The 15,586-nt window shown below is 38.6% G+C and overlaps 1 protein-coding gene and 3 non-coding genes across 4 annotated transcripts in view; 1 reads left to right on the top strand and 3 right to left on the bottom strand.

Annotated features, from left to right (window-relative positions):
* LOC144437589 (uncharacterized) overlaps positions 1-3,973 on the bottom strand; it is a 33,853-nt gene extending 29,880 nt beyond the window's left edge. Inside the window, exon 1 of the mRNA XM_078126557.1 lies at positions 3,941-3,973. The gene's annotated coding sequence lies outside the window, so the exon portion shown is untranslated. The remainder of the gene's footprint in view (positions 1-3,940) is intronic.
* Positions 3,974-14,106: 10,133 nt separating this feature from the next.
* Trnac-gca (transfer RNA cysteine (anticodon GCA)) lies at positions 14,107-14,178 on the bottom strand. The gene has a single exon. It is a non-coding gene; the product is annotated as a tRNA-Cys (tRNA).
* A 356-nt stretch (positions 14,179-14,534) lies between these two features.
* On the top strand, positions 14,535-14,657 carry Trnal-caa (transfer RNA leucine (anticodon CAA)). The gene is made up of 2 exons: positions 14,535-14,572; positions 14,612-14,657. It is a non-coding gene; the product is annotated as a tRNA-Leu (tRNA).
* Positions 14,658-15,188: 531 nt separating this feature from the next.
* On the bottom strand, positions 15,189-15,260 carry Trnac-gca (transfer RNA cysteine (anticodon GCA)). Its single transcript has one exon. It is a non-coding gene; the product is annotated as a tRNA-Cys (tRNA).
* Between the last annotated feature and the right edge of the window lie 326 nt (positions 15,261-15,586).

Below are 15,586 nucleotides of genomic sequence, written 5' to 3'. Positions count from 1 at the left end.
TGCCTACTCAGGGAGAAACACCACACCATGCCATCCTTTTGTTAAATTTTGAAGTTGAATAGTGCCAATTTGCATTTTCAATGACAATGTTCAGCAAAACACTGATCATGCTGTTGTAGTCACCATAGGTCGTTGAACTTGTAGTCGACTTTGCTAGTAAAGTGGGCGATACTTCCATGACTACACGAGTCGGTAGACTGACTGACTGACTGACTGACTGAATGAATGAATGAATGAATGAATGAATGAATGAATGAATGAATGAATGAATGAATGGCTGACTGACTGAATGACTGAATGAATGGCTGGCTGGCTGGCTGGCTGACTGACTGACTGACTGACTGACTGACTGACTGACTGACTGAACGAATGAATAAATAAATGAATGAATGAATGAATGCATGAATGAATGAATGAATGAATGAATGAATGAATGAATGAATGAATGCATGAATGAATGAATGAATGAATGAATGAATGAATGCGATACAAAAACTGTTTGTCTATCCTTGTTGACCTTGTGATGCGTAGATAACAGAAAAACAAACTGTAGGAATTTACCCCATAATTTATGTACGTTGTTAAAAAATTACTCGTGCAGAGATGTTTTATTGCATTTTGACAGTCACATGAATGTCCACACAGATATGTACATACATAAACCCTACGTAGATAGCGGCGACGCGACATTGTAAGAAATTCGGTCTCAAGATACTTATGTCCAAATGAAATTACATGTATCGGAGTTTATTGTTTTTGTGGGGTGGGTGGATGGGGTGTTGTTGTTGGGGGTTTTTTTTAGTGGAATTTTTTTTGCCCCAAGTTCTGCCGACGTCGAATTCAACTTATTTGCATGGCGCCAGTCATGTTCACTGAAGGCTCTCAGAAATACAGTTTTGTTCAAGCGTCCCTAAGCTTTCGCAGCGTGGGACCCCGAGTCGCGTGTTTGTCAATAGAACGACTGCTGTGTTAATTACACTGTAATATGTAGTACCTTGGATGTTGCTAATTAGGTTGTCCACAACTTCTTCGTGGTGTAATCCCAGAGCTAAAACAATTCATTTGGGTTACATGATTAGGTTTCATTAATTACATTTGATTACCCAACTTACAACGGTCCCCCAAAAAAAACAAAGGTCAACGAAGTAGCGGCTTTGATTTCCCATAGACAAAAAAAAAGAACACCGTATTTGACTAATAAAAGAGTTTCTATTTCCGACTACTGTAAATCGTTAACTACTACTATTAGTACTAAGAAACAAAAAAACTTGTAATTTAATTGGAAGATTTAAAAGTAATCATTGATGAAGAAGAATGGAAGGATTCTAAAACGTTACATCTTATTAATTAGCGCGTTGCTACAAACTTGGAATGTTCATTAGTAGGGAGGGTTTTAGCTTGCAGGACCTTTGACCACACTGATAAGCTTACCTGTTAAATCCGTCCACTTTCAGGACTCTCTCGTCTCCTATTCGACCTTACATTACCACGGAAAATGTTCTTTAGAGATTTGAGGTATGGAACTGTGAAACAAACTTTTTTGTTTTTATCCAAGCCGTTACATAAGTGGACACTCAACTGGAGTATCATTATACAAAGTGTTCACAAATACTATTGAATGGTGTGTTTATTTATTAATGTATTATCTGTGTGAACCTATTGTTGTCTTTACAATAAAGTGACTATTAAAGTGTTAATCCCGTAAACTATTTGTTTTGCTGCAACAATGGTTCGCTGAGAACATTGCGTCGTTCGAAATAGGAAGTTTTTCTTCTAATCTGTAAGGCCGCCATTTTGAATTATTTTCTGAGGCTTTATGAGCAGTTGTAAACGACACCTACTATTACATGTATGAATTTGAATGAACACTTGGAACTGTCAAACGACAGAGACAAAAAAAGGCCATGTCGTGTCACTGTTCATCGTGTTCCGGTCATTTTCCCGCAGGAAATCACACAATCCTAACCTGTTTTGGGGAGAGCCCATGTATGAATGATGGTAGTGCAGCGTGCATCGAAAAACTGGGAACGTTCATGTACACATATCATTTAACTAAGTGGTCAGATGGATCATAATGCAGCCGGTGTAACTATTTTTTATTTGTAATATTACAAATATACTTTAGGCTACTACTATACCATTACGTCATCGCGTCACAGTTCCCAGTGTGCATGCGTTTGTTGTTTCCCAACACGCATCACCATGCAAAAATAGTTTTATTGTTTGTTTGTTTTCTTATGATACCGTAGGATTTAAACACCCCTCCTTTTTTATGTGACTATTTTGATTTGAATTCAATTAGTAAGTTACAAACAGGGGACTTGGTCTATGTTGTTCCACGAGTAGAAAACCAGTAAATTTAAGTAGTTTCATTAAAAAATCAAAATAAATACCCATTTCTCATCAACATGGTCAAACTGTAGGCATTGGAACCAAGCATGTTACAAACACGCAAAATCAATGTCCCTGTAGCTGTGTTAATGTGGTACGTATGTTCTGGTCATGCCTATTAGAACAGGACTTGTCGGATGGTTCATTTTGTAATTTTTGCGAGGCCATGTGCAAATTAATCGTTTTAGTTTCCTCCATTGTTTGCATACGATTCGTGTGTTCCCTGTGCTCATTGTCTGAACATGGATCTCAGACCACTAACGTATTTTAGTGGTCTGAGCATGGATGTATTAGGGGGACTCTCCTAATACATCCATGGTCTGAAAAGATCCCGTCGTTGTTACTAATAGTTATAGTGGGTAGCGAGTGATTTCATAAGCGGACCAAAGCCTGGATCTTTCACTTATACTGTTCATGTCTTTACTTGTCAACGATAACTCGATTGGTAGAGTTTGATATCATGATGTAGAAAGTACAACAAAATGCCGGTCAATGACACACTAACAGAACGCTCAACGTTACTGTTGTCATCCTTTCACAATGAGCGATTTAAAGTCACAGGGTTACACAATCCTTTTGATTGTCACAACAATACGTAATGGCATCCGTCATCCTGTGACAGTAATTGTTCAACGGAGAGCCCAGGAACAGTGTTGTGTACAAACAAACAAACAATCAATCAAACAAACAAACAAACAAAGAACAACAAAAACAAACAAACAAACGAACGAACGAATGAATGAATGAATGAATGAATATGCATGAGTAAATGAAATATATTTAAACTCGCGAATAACTATCAATAAACATGTATACAATATGTATATACGGACTTGTATCATTCTATATGTCTAACACATTATGTTATTTTAGTATACAGGTCCATATACATGTTTATAGATAGTTATCACGTTTAAAATGATATTCCATTTACCCATGCATGCATGTTTGTTTATTTGTTTGTTTGTTTGTTTGTTTGTTTGTTTGTTTGTTTGTTTGCTTGCTTGCTTGCTTGTTTGCTTATAGCACGGTTCCTGGGCCACATGTGGTGAGACAACTGTTTTTGTACACCTAAATGTTAATTCTAATCCGAACCAGGTCTTTTAAAACCAAAGCTTACCCTGAACCGTGAGAGTTAATATAATTGCAATGGTCATGGGAGAAATTCTACAGTTTATTATTATGCATTGAATTATATAGGTTATTTGAGAACGGTTGCAAACTGAAAAAAGACAGCATGTTCCCATCAGTGCGTTGTGACGTATCGGATCACATAACTGATGAATGAACGTTGGCATGCGACTTTATCTTGAAGATAGGGTCAAATCGTGGCCAAAAATTCATCACGCCCTCTAAGGGATATGCAAGAGGACAAACGCTTCAATTTCAGGACCCAGCCGCCAAACGCTTTCAGATCAAGTTGAGTAGGGAGTGGGAGAGACTCTCGCGACAAAAGAGTCCCTAGCTAACACAGTCGCTACCAATAACCTCAGACGACTGATCTGAGCAATAACTAACCTGTTCGTTCTTGAGTGTCCAAAATATTTACCTTTTTTCAAATTTTCTTGAGACTTCGTGCCAGCAATGCCCTCACTTCAATATGGCGATGACGTGGATGTACAGTTCCTTTATTCTCAGAATTGCTGGTGCCCTTGATATCAGCATCCGTATTAGGATAGTTTTGCATACTAATTGACATGGCCCGTTTAAAATAACTGTTTTTAGAGCTGGTATTACGTAATCGTAGGAGGCCAAATAATGATATTTTTCGCCCTATTTTTTCCCATACCTCGAAAGTGCTTTGTACGTCTATCGCGCTATTTCGATAAAGAGATTGTGACGGTTATTATTCACACATACAATGAATAGCCTACACGTTACAAAGCAATTATCTGATTTGCAAACGTGGAAGGACATTGAACGTTGCAAGTGACCTATTTCAAGCTAACCTCTGTATGTTAGTAATAGAATTGACTGGGCTCAATTTACCACTTCATTCTTTTTAGTCTCCCACGTTAATAGACTTAGTCTGCCACCCACTGTCCATTTTACATGTACGTCCTTGTTCCCAACATACCGCAACGAAAGTCCTAACAATAGTCAATACATCTAATATTAATATTCAACGTAGACGACCGACAATGCGATGGTTGCGGTTGGCTGCCAAAGCAACAAGAGTCACTCGAAAATATGCATGAAAATGCCGATTTCAGGATGTGTGCACAAATCTAGGTATCTAATGATAACGTCATGGGGCAGAGTATATATGTGCAGTCTGGTTCAACACTATTTGATAATTCAAGCAGAGGTGTGGCACTCAACGAATCTCAATGGCAAAGTCGTACGGACGTCTATGCGTCCCCCGTGCCGTGCATGGGTTGCTACATGTGTACACTCCGAGTCTCGTAATGTACATACTGTCCAAGAGCGAGCGTGACTCGCCACCCGGAACTCAAAAACGAATCCTGTGCTTACATTCCAAGCGTAAACAACAAAAGCCATACCTCCAGTGAAAACCCCAACGAACATGTCGAAATTCACCCTCAGCTCAGTAGCGTCTTTTCCCCCAGTGCAATACACAAGTAATGCCTATTGTTTTCCTTACCTTCAACACGAATCTCTGGCGTTCCTGCTTCCACACGCCATGGCGATCAGTTTGCGTTTGTAGTGCCAGCCAATTCCTCTACAACACAAGTAGCTTTAGTACTTCAACATATTTAGATTTGTTTACGTGTATTAACGTTCCGGTAAATAGCATTGGTTCAAGGTATACTGCAGTATATTGGTCCGACACTACCCGCACACACACGTACAGCCAGACGGTCTATCAAATATAAAACTTGTCTAGTATTCTATGGCGACCTTCAGATGACCCTTAGCGCCCCCAAGCGGAATAGACCCTTTTACAAATCGAAAATATTGGGCGCGGCGTAATCGCACAGTCTATCTATCACCCAGGACATCAATAAATGCCAGAGACAGCCACTTGGGTGCAACGAACGGGGAATGGTATGGGTCACTGGTTCTGTCAGACCACATTTCTTTAGGGAACGAGCAAAATTTAAGACAAGGGGGAGGCTGGGGGGGGGGGGCACAAAAAAGGAGGGACAAGGACTGGGTTCAAGGGGGGCGCGCGAAAATTCTGGTGGTCTGAAAGGGGTGGCCATAAAATATTTTGCTTATGACCTGAACCAAAATAAACCTCGGGAGAGGTAGTTTACCAAGTACATTAGCATAATTTATTGAGGCTTCGCCACCATGAGAATGTGTTTGTGTGTGTGTGTGTGTGTGTGTGTGTGTGTGTGTGAGAGAGAGAGAGAGAGAGAGAGAGAAAGGGGGGGGGGAATCAAAGTCAACAGCCAAGCGAATGTATGAAGGTTTCTTTATAGGTTAAAATGTAGACGATATAGCCATATAATACTGTACCTGAGAGTAAAATTGGGGCACTGAAGACAATTTTTAAATAATTTTGACTTTTAATAAATGTACATGGTTTGAAATTGTATGCCTCTAAACAGGAACATGTCCTTATGTTAAAAAAAAATGCTCACCATGGGAGTTGGACTCACCCTCCCCACCAGTAATAATGGGGAAGCCCTAAACTAAGTATATAGGTTACAACCAAAACTGGCAAAAGTTAGACCTTTTGTGCAAAGCCCACATGTACTTTGTAAAGAAATCTCTTATTGCATGGACGCTGAAGTTGATTGCCACTGTTAATTTAAATGTAGTGTACCATATAATTGTACATTCTCCAGAATGCGGGCTGGGGGGTACCATATAACGGCACATATACAAATCTGTGTAGCATTTGGTGGACCTACGAAAATTCTTGGGTTCATTTCGGGGGGCAGAAGGTTTTTGAGAGCGCGAAGGAGAGGGGAGCTGCGAAATTTGTTTAAAATATTTTCTCCTCAGCCCCCCCCCCCCGCCGTAAATTCTGCTCGTTCCCTAACTGTTGTCTGCGATAAAATGGCTGTACAGAAGACCAAAGAATTTAACTAAAAGAATTTAGAAACTTGTACATACATGAGTGATATACATTCATTGGTGAATTGAGTGGTGAGTGAGTGTTTGGTTCCGAAGTTTCTGCTTGTCAATGTACGACGCTCGGCGTGGTACTAGTAACAATAGGAGAGTACACTTGGTATGTCGACAAGAGTTGTAGATATTTACTCAGATATTCACATACAAAGGAAAACAGGCCCCACCTATTCACTCTTAGCTCTGAACATTCGCTGGGCTGCTCTCGACCATGGCCTTCATACAAACACGTAATTACAAAAGATGTTTTTAGTAAAAAAAAAAAAAAAAAAAAAAAAAAATTGCAACATCTCTCAAAGGCTCTCCCTCCCCATCCCTCCCTTCCCCTCCCCCTCTCCCTCTCTCAAACTAAATTGTCGTCCTCTGATTATCAATGATTCCATTACCCTTAGTTCGGTGTGACGTTTATCAGTTCAAGTAAGTTGAGTGATCAATTGGTTACTATTCCACTAACGTTGATGACAACGAAGATTGGCAGGATTTGTGACATGATTATTTCATTATTCCAGCATCTTTACACCACATACAAAAATCATTCGATACATTTAGAGGATGCAATTTTTTCTATTATTACTATTAGGCGACTACTGCTGACTGGAGAATTCAATGCTTTGTACTAGAAACCATAGGATAAAATGACGATTTTAAACAATTTCTATGGTCACAATTTTCTTTGGCATTTGTCACAACATGTCTGTTGGGGTTAACACCAAGAGGGCGCTATCCATTATTTTACAAGTGGGTTCTTTTTCTCGGGTGAAATCATGGTGACTAAGGAATGGAACGAGAGAAAGCAATAGTTTATGAGTTTAGTTTATTTGTAAATGAGCGACCTTAGAAAGCCAAAGACGATGAATGTATTAAATTATTCTCCAAAGGAAATAGAGTGTAACCCGTGTTATAGAGGTCTTATAAGATGGAAATTCCCATTACCAAAGGAAAATAACGGCCACTCTCAAGTTCAAGTTGCTTGTGGAGGGCCTTGCAGACAACTAGTGTCTTTGGTTTTTCATATGTACTGCCACTGTACTTGTGACGGGTTACATCATACTGAACGAGTGAAATGATTTTAATGAAAACAATCCCCCTCCCCCTTACCATTTTTGTGCAAACGGTCAAGCAACCCGTCTTCTTTTGCTAGGAAACTGTTTGTATGTGCGTGGTAATGTTTTAGGCCTACTCAGAAATTTAATTAAAGATGAACAGTCTACAGTTGAAACTGAAACTTGTACGTAAGGTCACGTGTACTGATTAGCGGGTCAATCTGTTGACAAAGACTGTAGTGTGCAGTCGAAAAATTCAGGTAAAATTTCCATGTTGTGTTTGGAACAAAAGTTCAAATTGAATACTACGGTTTACAAACACAGATGAATTTCCATTTGAAGTAGTTGAAACTATGCAGTTCCTCATGAAAGGGACAATTTATGGACTGGGGAATCAAATCCTGCGGTGGTTCTAAAAATGTATTGTGCTTGTGTTCTGACGGACGACTTTTATGATGACGAGGCGAGGAAACGGATCCCAGTGGACCTAATTTAATTTGTTTGCAATTTACTTCAGACAGTAAGTAATTGCCTCAGACAAAGATGACCGTGACGTTTTGACCTGTTCTTTCTTACAGACAACTTTCCCGCCAAAACATTAGGGCACGAAATTTCCGCAACTTTTTGGCAGATCTCACTTTGATTCTAGATTAGATTCAGCGTAACACTGCATATTAGTTCATTCATGACAAAATTTGGTTTTAAAATAATCGCATATACAAAAAACCACCAAAATTCACGGTGTTTTGCCTTACGCAGGTCTCGAAAACAATTACCCTAAATTTTCAAAGAGGGAACAATTGATAATTGGATTTCGGTCTCAGGTTCCAGGCAAATGGTGCCATAAATTCAGAATGAATGTGTTTTTATTGTGTTTTAACGTTCCAAATCGCCAATTGATAGTGTACAACTTAACAAAGAACGAAATCCGACTTTTCAACATAATTAAGACAAAAGAAAAGTTGCGTAATCATGACTAAGAAAATCGGTTGAAATGCAAGGGAATTCTAAATAAAATTATACTATAAACCAAATGAATTGTCAGAATATCGACGTGAGAAGAAAGACTCGAGGTAGTATGTGTATAGATTAAATGGGAAATGAAAATTTAACTAAAAAGTGGTTAATTATTCAGTTTCACCAGAAATCACTGCCATTGCCATAATTCAAGATGTCTATCCCCTTTAAAGGATCATGATATAAAGGTATATCGACGTCACTGTCAATAATGTGGAATCGGGATATCAGGTTGACTCTTTTCACGGGAACAAAATATGGAAAAAATATTATTATTTTTTAGAGATAAATATGTAATGTTTATCTCGAGGTCGAAGAAACTGTTTGCAAAACATACTATTTGTTTGGGTAAAGATTGTTAACCACGACTATGACGTCAGAATTCTATCGAGAAACAATAAAGGTGAACTGAAGAACAATAACCGAAGTACCCATTCACACGTCACAGTTACAACTCGATAAATGACCTGCCATAGACCGCGTTAATTAGATGCCCTAGAACACTGCCATGGCAACCTTCGATGTTTCCGCAAATGTTCAATCATATATAGACACCATCTATGGTTCAATCAAATAGACTAAAATATTGCCGACGAGGATAGGATTCGTACCCACGCGTGCAGATTACCGTAGACTTCTATGTAATAGTGATATTGAAATATTTTATTAATTAATCAATCAATCAATCAATCAATCAATCAATCAATCAATCAATCAATCAATCAGTCAGTCAGTCAGTCAGTCAGTCAGTCATCAATCAGTCAATCAATCAATCAATCAATCAATCAATCAACCAAGCAACTTTCTATTGCTCCGATTTCCAGAGCAATGTTCTGTTCAGTTCTGTTCAGCGCTGAATGGCTAAAGCACACCATAGGCTTTGGGGAGCAAATAAGTCTTCAGTTTTGTTTTTAGACAATCCAGGCTGGAGGCTTGACGAATTACTAACAGTCTTCCGTACTATAAACTGCTGCTCAAAATTATAGAGTGTACCTTTAGTGTCGACCAACTTGTCATTGGCTAACCCCACACCCCCACCCACACACACTTTAATTTATCAGGGGTTTCCCTATACATGTACCTTCATACAAATTCATACGATTAGGAAAAGTAGGATAAGAACCTATGTAACTCAGAAAACCCTCCCCATGCTTCCAAAGTTTGTTCTTTCAATATCGACGACTACGTAAAAGTCTTTAGTTTTACCCCAGGAATCAGATCAGGAGAAAATGTCTATCTAGTAATTGTAAAGAGCATTATGTGATCTTTAAAATACAGAATTTATAAACTATTTGTCAATGGACTAAGTATAGAAATATCACTCTAAAATTAAACTAGAAAGGAATGCGCGATGATATGAAAAAAATTCCTACTTTGGTTCGATTTCTGGGTCATCTGTTTATGGGTTGGGTTTTTCCTACGTTGACACGTACTGTGCCCTAAATATGAAGAGCACACGTGAGAATATATGTTTAAGCACCTTTAAGATAAATAGTTTTGACCCAAATGACAAGGCCAATCAATCAATCACAAATATAAAAAATGTATACACCCTTAGTAAGCTATAATCACAGTTCTCACAAAGTCCACGACTTTGACGATCATGATTTGTAATTACTAAGAATAAATATTTGAAAACGATTTCTTACCAATGTCAGTGTCTATGTTGAAGGCTCGGAAACATAAACGGGGTTGTCGATTCCATAGCTACCGGCTTAATGGTACAGAAAATTACTCGTGGACTTTTTCTCGTAAGCCCCTCGTATATGTGTGTTAGGTCAAAGTCGTACGTACACATCCATCGAGAGTTTGTTTAATATAGCGCCCCCTACGACAAGATTGTCAAATTCGCGATAAAATAATTTTCGACTCCTGTTTTCGGATCGGATCTGATGGAGGTAATGGCATCAGATATTCTCAGGCCACAGATTTAAGTTAGAGTCAGACCGGATTGTTTTAAAGTTGGGTTGGGTTACATGTCGGTGGTCGAGCGGTTAAACCCACTCGCCTCTTACCACTCCGGTCAAGGTTCGAACCCATTCACGGTTTGATTAAATTTACCACGCTGTATAGACTGTCGACAGTCGCTCGCGCCTTTTTTCCCCCTACGTTTTATCTAATCTCCGATCCGGCGCAACACTAGTCTAATCGCAAACTGATATCGAGTCATACCGACCATACACGAAACCAAACAACACCACCTACTACGTCAACAAGAAATCAAACCATCCTAAAGCCGTAATTAAGACCATACCCAGCTCGGTAAACCAAAGACTATCCTCCATTTCCAGTAATGAACAACTATTCGAGGCTACTACATCATCCTACCAAGATGCACTCAATGAAGCTGGATATAACCACACGCTCAAATTTGACCCAACACGTCACACTCAGCGCAGACGGAATCGCAGCCATAATATAAATTGGTTCAACCCACCTTACAGTAAACATGTTGCAACAAATGTCGGCAGAAAATTTCTTCACCTCATCGACAAGTATTTCCCCACATCCAGTGTACGCCATAAAATCTTCAACCGCAATAATATTAAAGTGAGCTATAGTTGCATGGACAACATGGGTAAAATAATTGACGGTCACAACTTAACAAAGCTATACTAGTACATTCAAAAGCTAAGCAAACACAACAAAGTACCTGTAACTGCGGGAAACCAAAGGAATGCCCCCTCGCAGGAAAATGCCTCTCAAAAGGCATTGTGTACAAAGCCACAGTCACCACTAACCAAGATCGCAAATCATACATAGGTGTTAGTGACACAGAATTCAAAAGCAGATGGAACAACCACAAGTCTTCATTTAAACTTGGTCACAGGAAGAAAGATACTGCGCTCAGTAAATACATTTGGCACCTAAAAGACAGCAAAACGATATGCACTAGCTAGGAAGTCCTCAAGCAGGCTTCCTCATACTCAAACGTTACCAAACGATGTCAACTATGTCTCTGGGAAAAATATTTTATTATAACCGCCGATAAATCAACCACCTGGAATAGCAGATCTGAGCTAATCAGTAAAAGCAGGCACGCTAACAAGTAACCCTTGTTTACATACAAGTTTGTGTACACACAGTCGTCAATGAACACACCTAAGTACTGTACAAAAACCTAGACCATACTAGTAGTCTGAGACATAAAGCAGCATATAAAGTCAACGACTGCAATATTACGCCTGAAGATCCTTCTGGTGAAACGGTCCGTAGCGTAAATCCGTAATGTAATATCATACTCGTCTTCTTTCAATATATACAGATAGAGAGAGAGAGAGAGAGAGAGAGAGAGAGAGAGAGAGAGAGAGAGAGAGAGAGAGAGAGAGAGAGAGAGAGAGAGAGAGAGAGAGAGAGAGAGAGAGACAGAGAGAGACAGAGAGAGAGACAGAGAGAGACAGAGAGAGAGAGAGAGAGAGAGAGAGAGAGAGAGACAGAGAGACAGAGACAGAGACAGAGAGACAGAGAGAGAGACAGAGAGAGAGAGAGAGAGAGAGAGAGAGAGAGAGAGAGAGAGAGAGAGAGAGAGAGAGAGAGAGAGAGAGAGAGGGGCGATTTTTAGGTTATTCATAGCCTTTACATGTGAGATAGTATTTCACAGCTTCGAAAAGCTTAAGTTAATGTAAGTTGTAAATGAGTTTTGCATGACACATAAAAGTTGGCCAGGTAGTGTCCGTAATATTGGTATAGTGGCATTACTATTTCAGATATAGAAAACTCACTGGTATGTTAGAGAATGTAAGGTCCTCATATCTACTACACGTGTTATGTATAATGCAAACTGAAATCTGATGAGATGTGGTGATTTGTAGTGTCGGTAACATGTAGTGTCGGAGATAGAAAGTATAAAATGCGTATCAATCCTCCATACTGAAGAGTAGAACAATTTAGGTTAAACTTCTTTAAATTTTAATATAAACTATCTATACCATTAGTACGGAACTTTCAAATTTTACCCGCAAGGGCAATATGTGATATACATATTCGCCATGGATTGTGAAATACCCAAATATTTACATTTATTTATTCATTTATTCATTTATTTATTTATTTATTCATTTATTTATTTTATCTATCTATTTATTTATTTATTTATTTATTTATTTTATTTATTTATTTATTTATTTATTTATTTATTTATTTATTTATTTATTTATTCATTTATTTATTTATTTGAGATTTCTACAGGATTACCCCATTTATTGACACTCTGAAATTGGAAAACATATGTTCTGTAACTAGTGTGGTAGGTAATACATTGCACATGTATATGCAAAGTTACGTTTGAGCGTCACTTGCAGGTGAACAAATAGGACACAATGACCCCCCCATCCAACATTTTCAAAACAGGACAACCCCATCCCCCCTAATGCCAATTTCGAAAACAGGGTGACCACCCTACTAATCCACCACCACCACCCCCGATCTAAGAAACTGGTCGCTCTCTTAATTCGCTAACCTAATTATTGTCAAGTTGTAAAAAAATATCTGCAATAAGAATTACCCTGAATTAACAAATTTTGCAAATCACAGACTAGATGAACGGGCTTATATTAGTTGTATGCTGTGAATTAAACTACGATACATCAATATACGACATGGTTGTACATAAGTTGAAATAGAATAATTCAGAGAGAGAGAGAGAGAGAGAGAGAGAGAGAGAGAGAGAGAGAGAGAGAGAGAGAGAGAGAGAGAGAGAGAGAGAGAGAGAGAGAGAGAGAGAGAGAGAGAGAGAGAGAGAGAGACGGTATTCTGAAGACTTGAACAATGTAGACACGATAAAAGTGTATGTATCCACATACATATGAGCCGACCAACTAGTTTCTTCTCAAACCATCTTTTCTACGAGGTACCGTACCGACTTGGATTGTGTTGAGTAGAACTCACAACGAAACATACGTATCTGGTTCAACGAACGCCAAGCTAACCACTTGGTTGATTTTATTACATGACCAATCTCCGTCTCCGCCTCTCCTCCCGAGCTGGGCTAAAAACCCAACTTAAATACATTTCAAAGTTTACACAAAATCTCTATTCTTAGAGTATGACGTATTCTTAAGTCTTATGATGAAAGATATCATCCGAGATCTAATATCCAATCATCTTCCCTAGATTAGTAATACAAGTTCATATCTCAAAGACCATAAAATAGTCATGTCATAATAAAACTTGTTGACAGTTCAATCGTACCTGGTACAAACAATACAGAAACACCCCATGTAGAGATGTCAAAGACCTATGTTGTTACGCAACGGAATGTCACTGTTTGTACAAAGTTTAAATGCTTTTTGACTTCAATTTAGAGTTCATAATGAAAATTTACCAAAATATCCTGAATGGACATAATTTAGATTTGTGACTCGTAACACATACACGACTGAGTCTGCGCAACCATCAGTCTATCTCGCTATTGTCTGATGCAACCCAACGCAACATCTCTACCGATCTTTGAGTTTTAAAAAAATACTAATTTTATTCAACTTTTAATTGTATTTTAAAACACAACTGTATCATATACCGTCATGTCACCGTAATTAATTCGTGATTCAATTTGATAACAAAATGTCATCGTCATAGGAATTACCAAGGTTGTGAAAATACACAAAATTAAAGGGGACACCCGGGTTCGAACTGGGGACCTCTCGATCTGCAGTCGAATGCTCTACCACTGAGCTATATCCCCATTTAAGAATAGAATAAAAGTTCCTGGTCAGCGTTCGTTGACGGGTACTAGTAGTTCGGTTGTTAGTGGTGTGTGAGATAGTGACGTCACAGATGTCATGACGACAGTGCAAGCCATAGGAATCAATGGAAAAAAGAAGTAGCTTTGAACGTTTTCTCTTGAGAATCGATTTCAATATTCGATGTTTCACATTGCTTAAATTAAATTTACTTTGACTTATCATTTTAAAAAATAGAAAATGTACACGCACGTATAAATTGTAATGTAAGTATGTGGCAACTGTAAATGGAAGGGTTTTGGAATAACCGTTCCAACCAATCAACACTTTTATTCCGAATCTTTGCATGTCGGCAGATGTCAGGATGGCCGAGCGGTCTAAGGCGCCAGACTCAAGGTACAGGACCTTGCACTTCTGAAGTGTTCGTTGAGGGCGTTCTGGTCTCCGAATGGAGGCGTGGGTTCGAATCCCACTTCTGACATTACTTTTTACAGAACTCATTAAAATATGTAATACCGGTTCCCTTTAGGAATCTCGGAAAACGTTTTTTTTGTCTACGCCCATTAGTGGTCGTGTTTTAGTTACAACATTCATTGGTGTGATATTTGTAGTTATTGAGTTAGCGAAAGTTGTTGTTTTTTGTAATACTTCTAGATTATTATTCTCAAATCGTGAGGTCTTTCACATTGTATTCTACGATTGCGGTATCTCAAATCGGTCACATGTTAAGACGAGCTATGTCGATTATTTCCAGCTATATGCGGACGGAGCGACGGAAAAATTAGTAAAATCGGGCAGCAGAAACAACAAAGCAGTGACGTCATCAAGTCAAAAATTAAAACATATACATAAATTTGAATTAACTTCAACTTGACGAAATACAACGCAATGTTTCTACATACATACCAACTTACATTCCACTGTCACTTGATCTTTTGTTTAATTTGTCATAGTTAAAAACATGGTAATAAAAAACACAAACTGTCGCGGATAAACACCGTAGCCCAAAATAAGGGGAAACCCGGGTTCAAACCAGGGACCTCTCGATCTGCAGTCGAATGCTCTACCACTGAGCTATATCCCCTATATAATTAAATTGATTAAATAGTTCTTTGTACGCTTTCAGTGACGAATATTTTAGTTTAAAGTTAAGTGTTGTGCGTGACATAATATGATGACGCAATTACAAAAATGCTGAATTGGATGTAATCAAAGTTGTAATTTTGAACGCTTTCTATGGCGGGCCGAATCGATCACGTGACTTTCAAAATGAAGCTTTTGGAATAGGAAAAGAAACTATTCGATTTCCATTTTAATGCAATAATGTCAGAAGTGGGGACTTTGGAGACACCCTCAACTAGCACTTCATAAGTGCAAGGTCCTGTAGTACCTCGAGTCTGGCGCCTTAGA

The sequence above is a fragment of the Glandiceps talaboti genome, chromosome 7 (assembly GCF_964340395.1).
Source record: "Glandiceps talaboti chromosome 7, keGlaTala1.1, whole genome shotgun sequence".
Taxonomy (NCBI): domain Eukaryota; kingdom Metazoa; phylum Hemichordata; class Enteropneusta; family Spengelidae; genus Glandiceps; species Glandiceps talaboti.
Note: the sequence above shows the minus strand (reverse complement) of the source record. Positions and strands in the feature narration are given on the sequence as shown.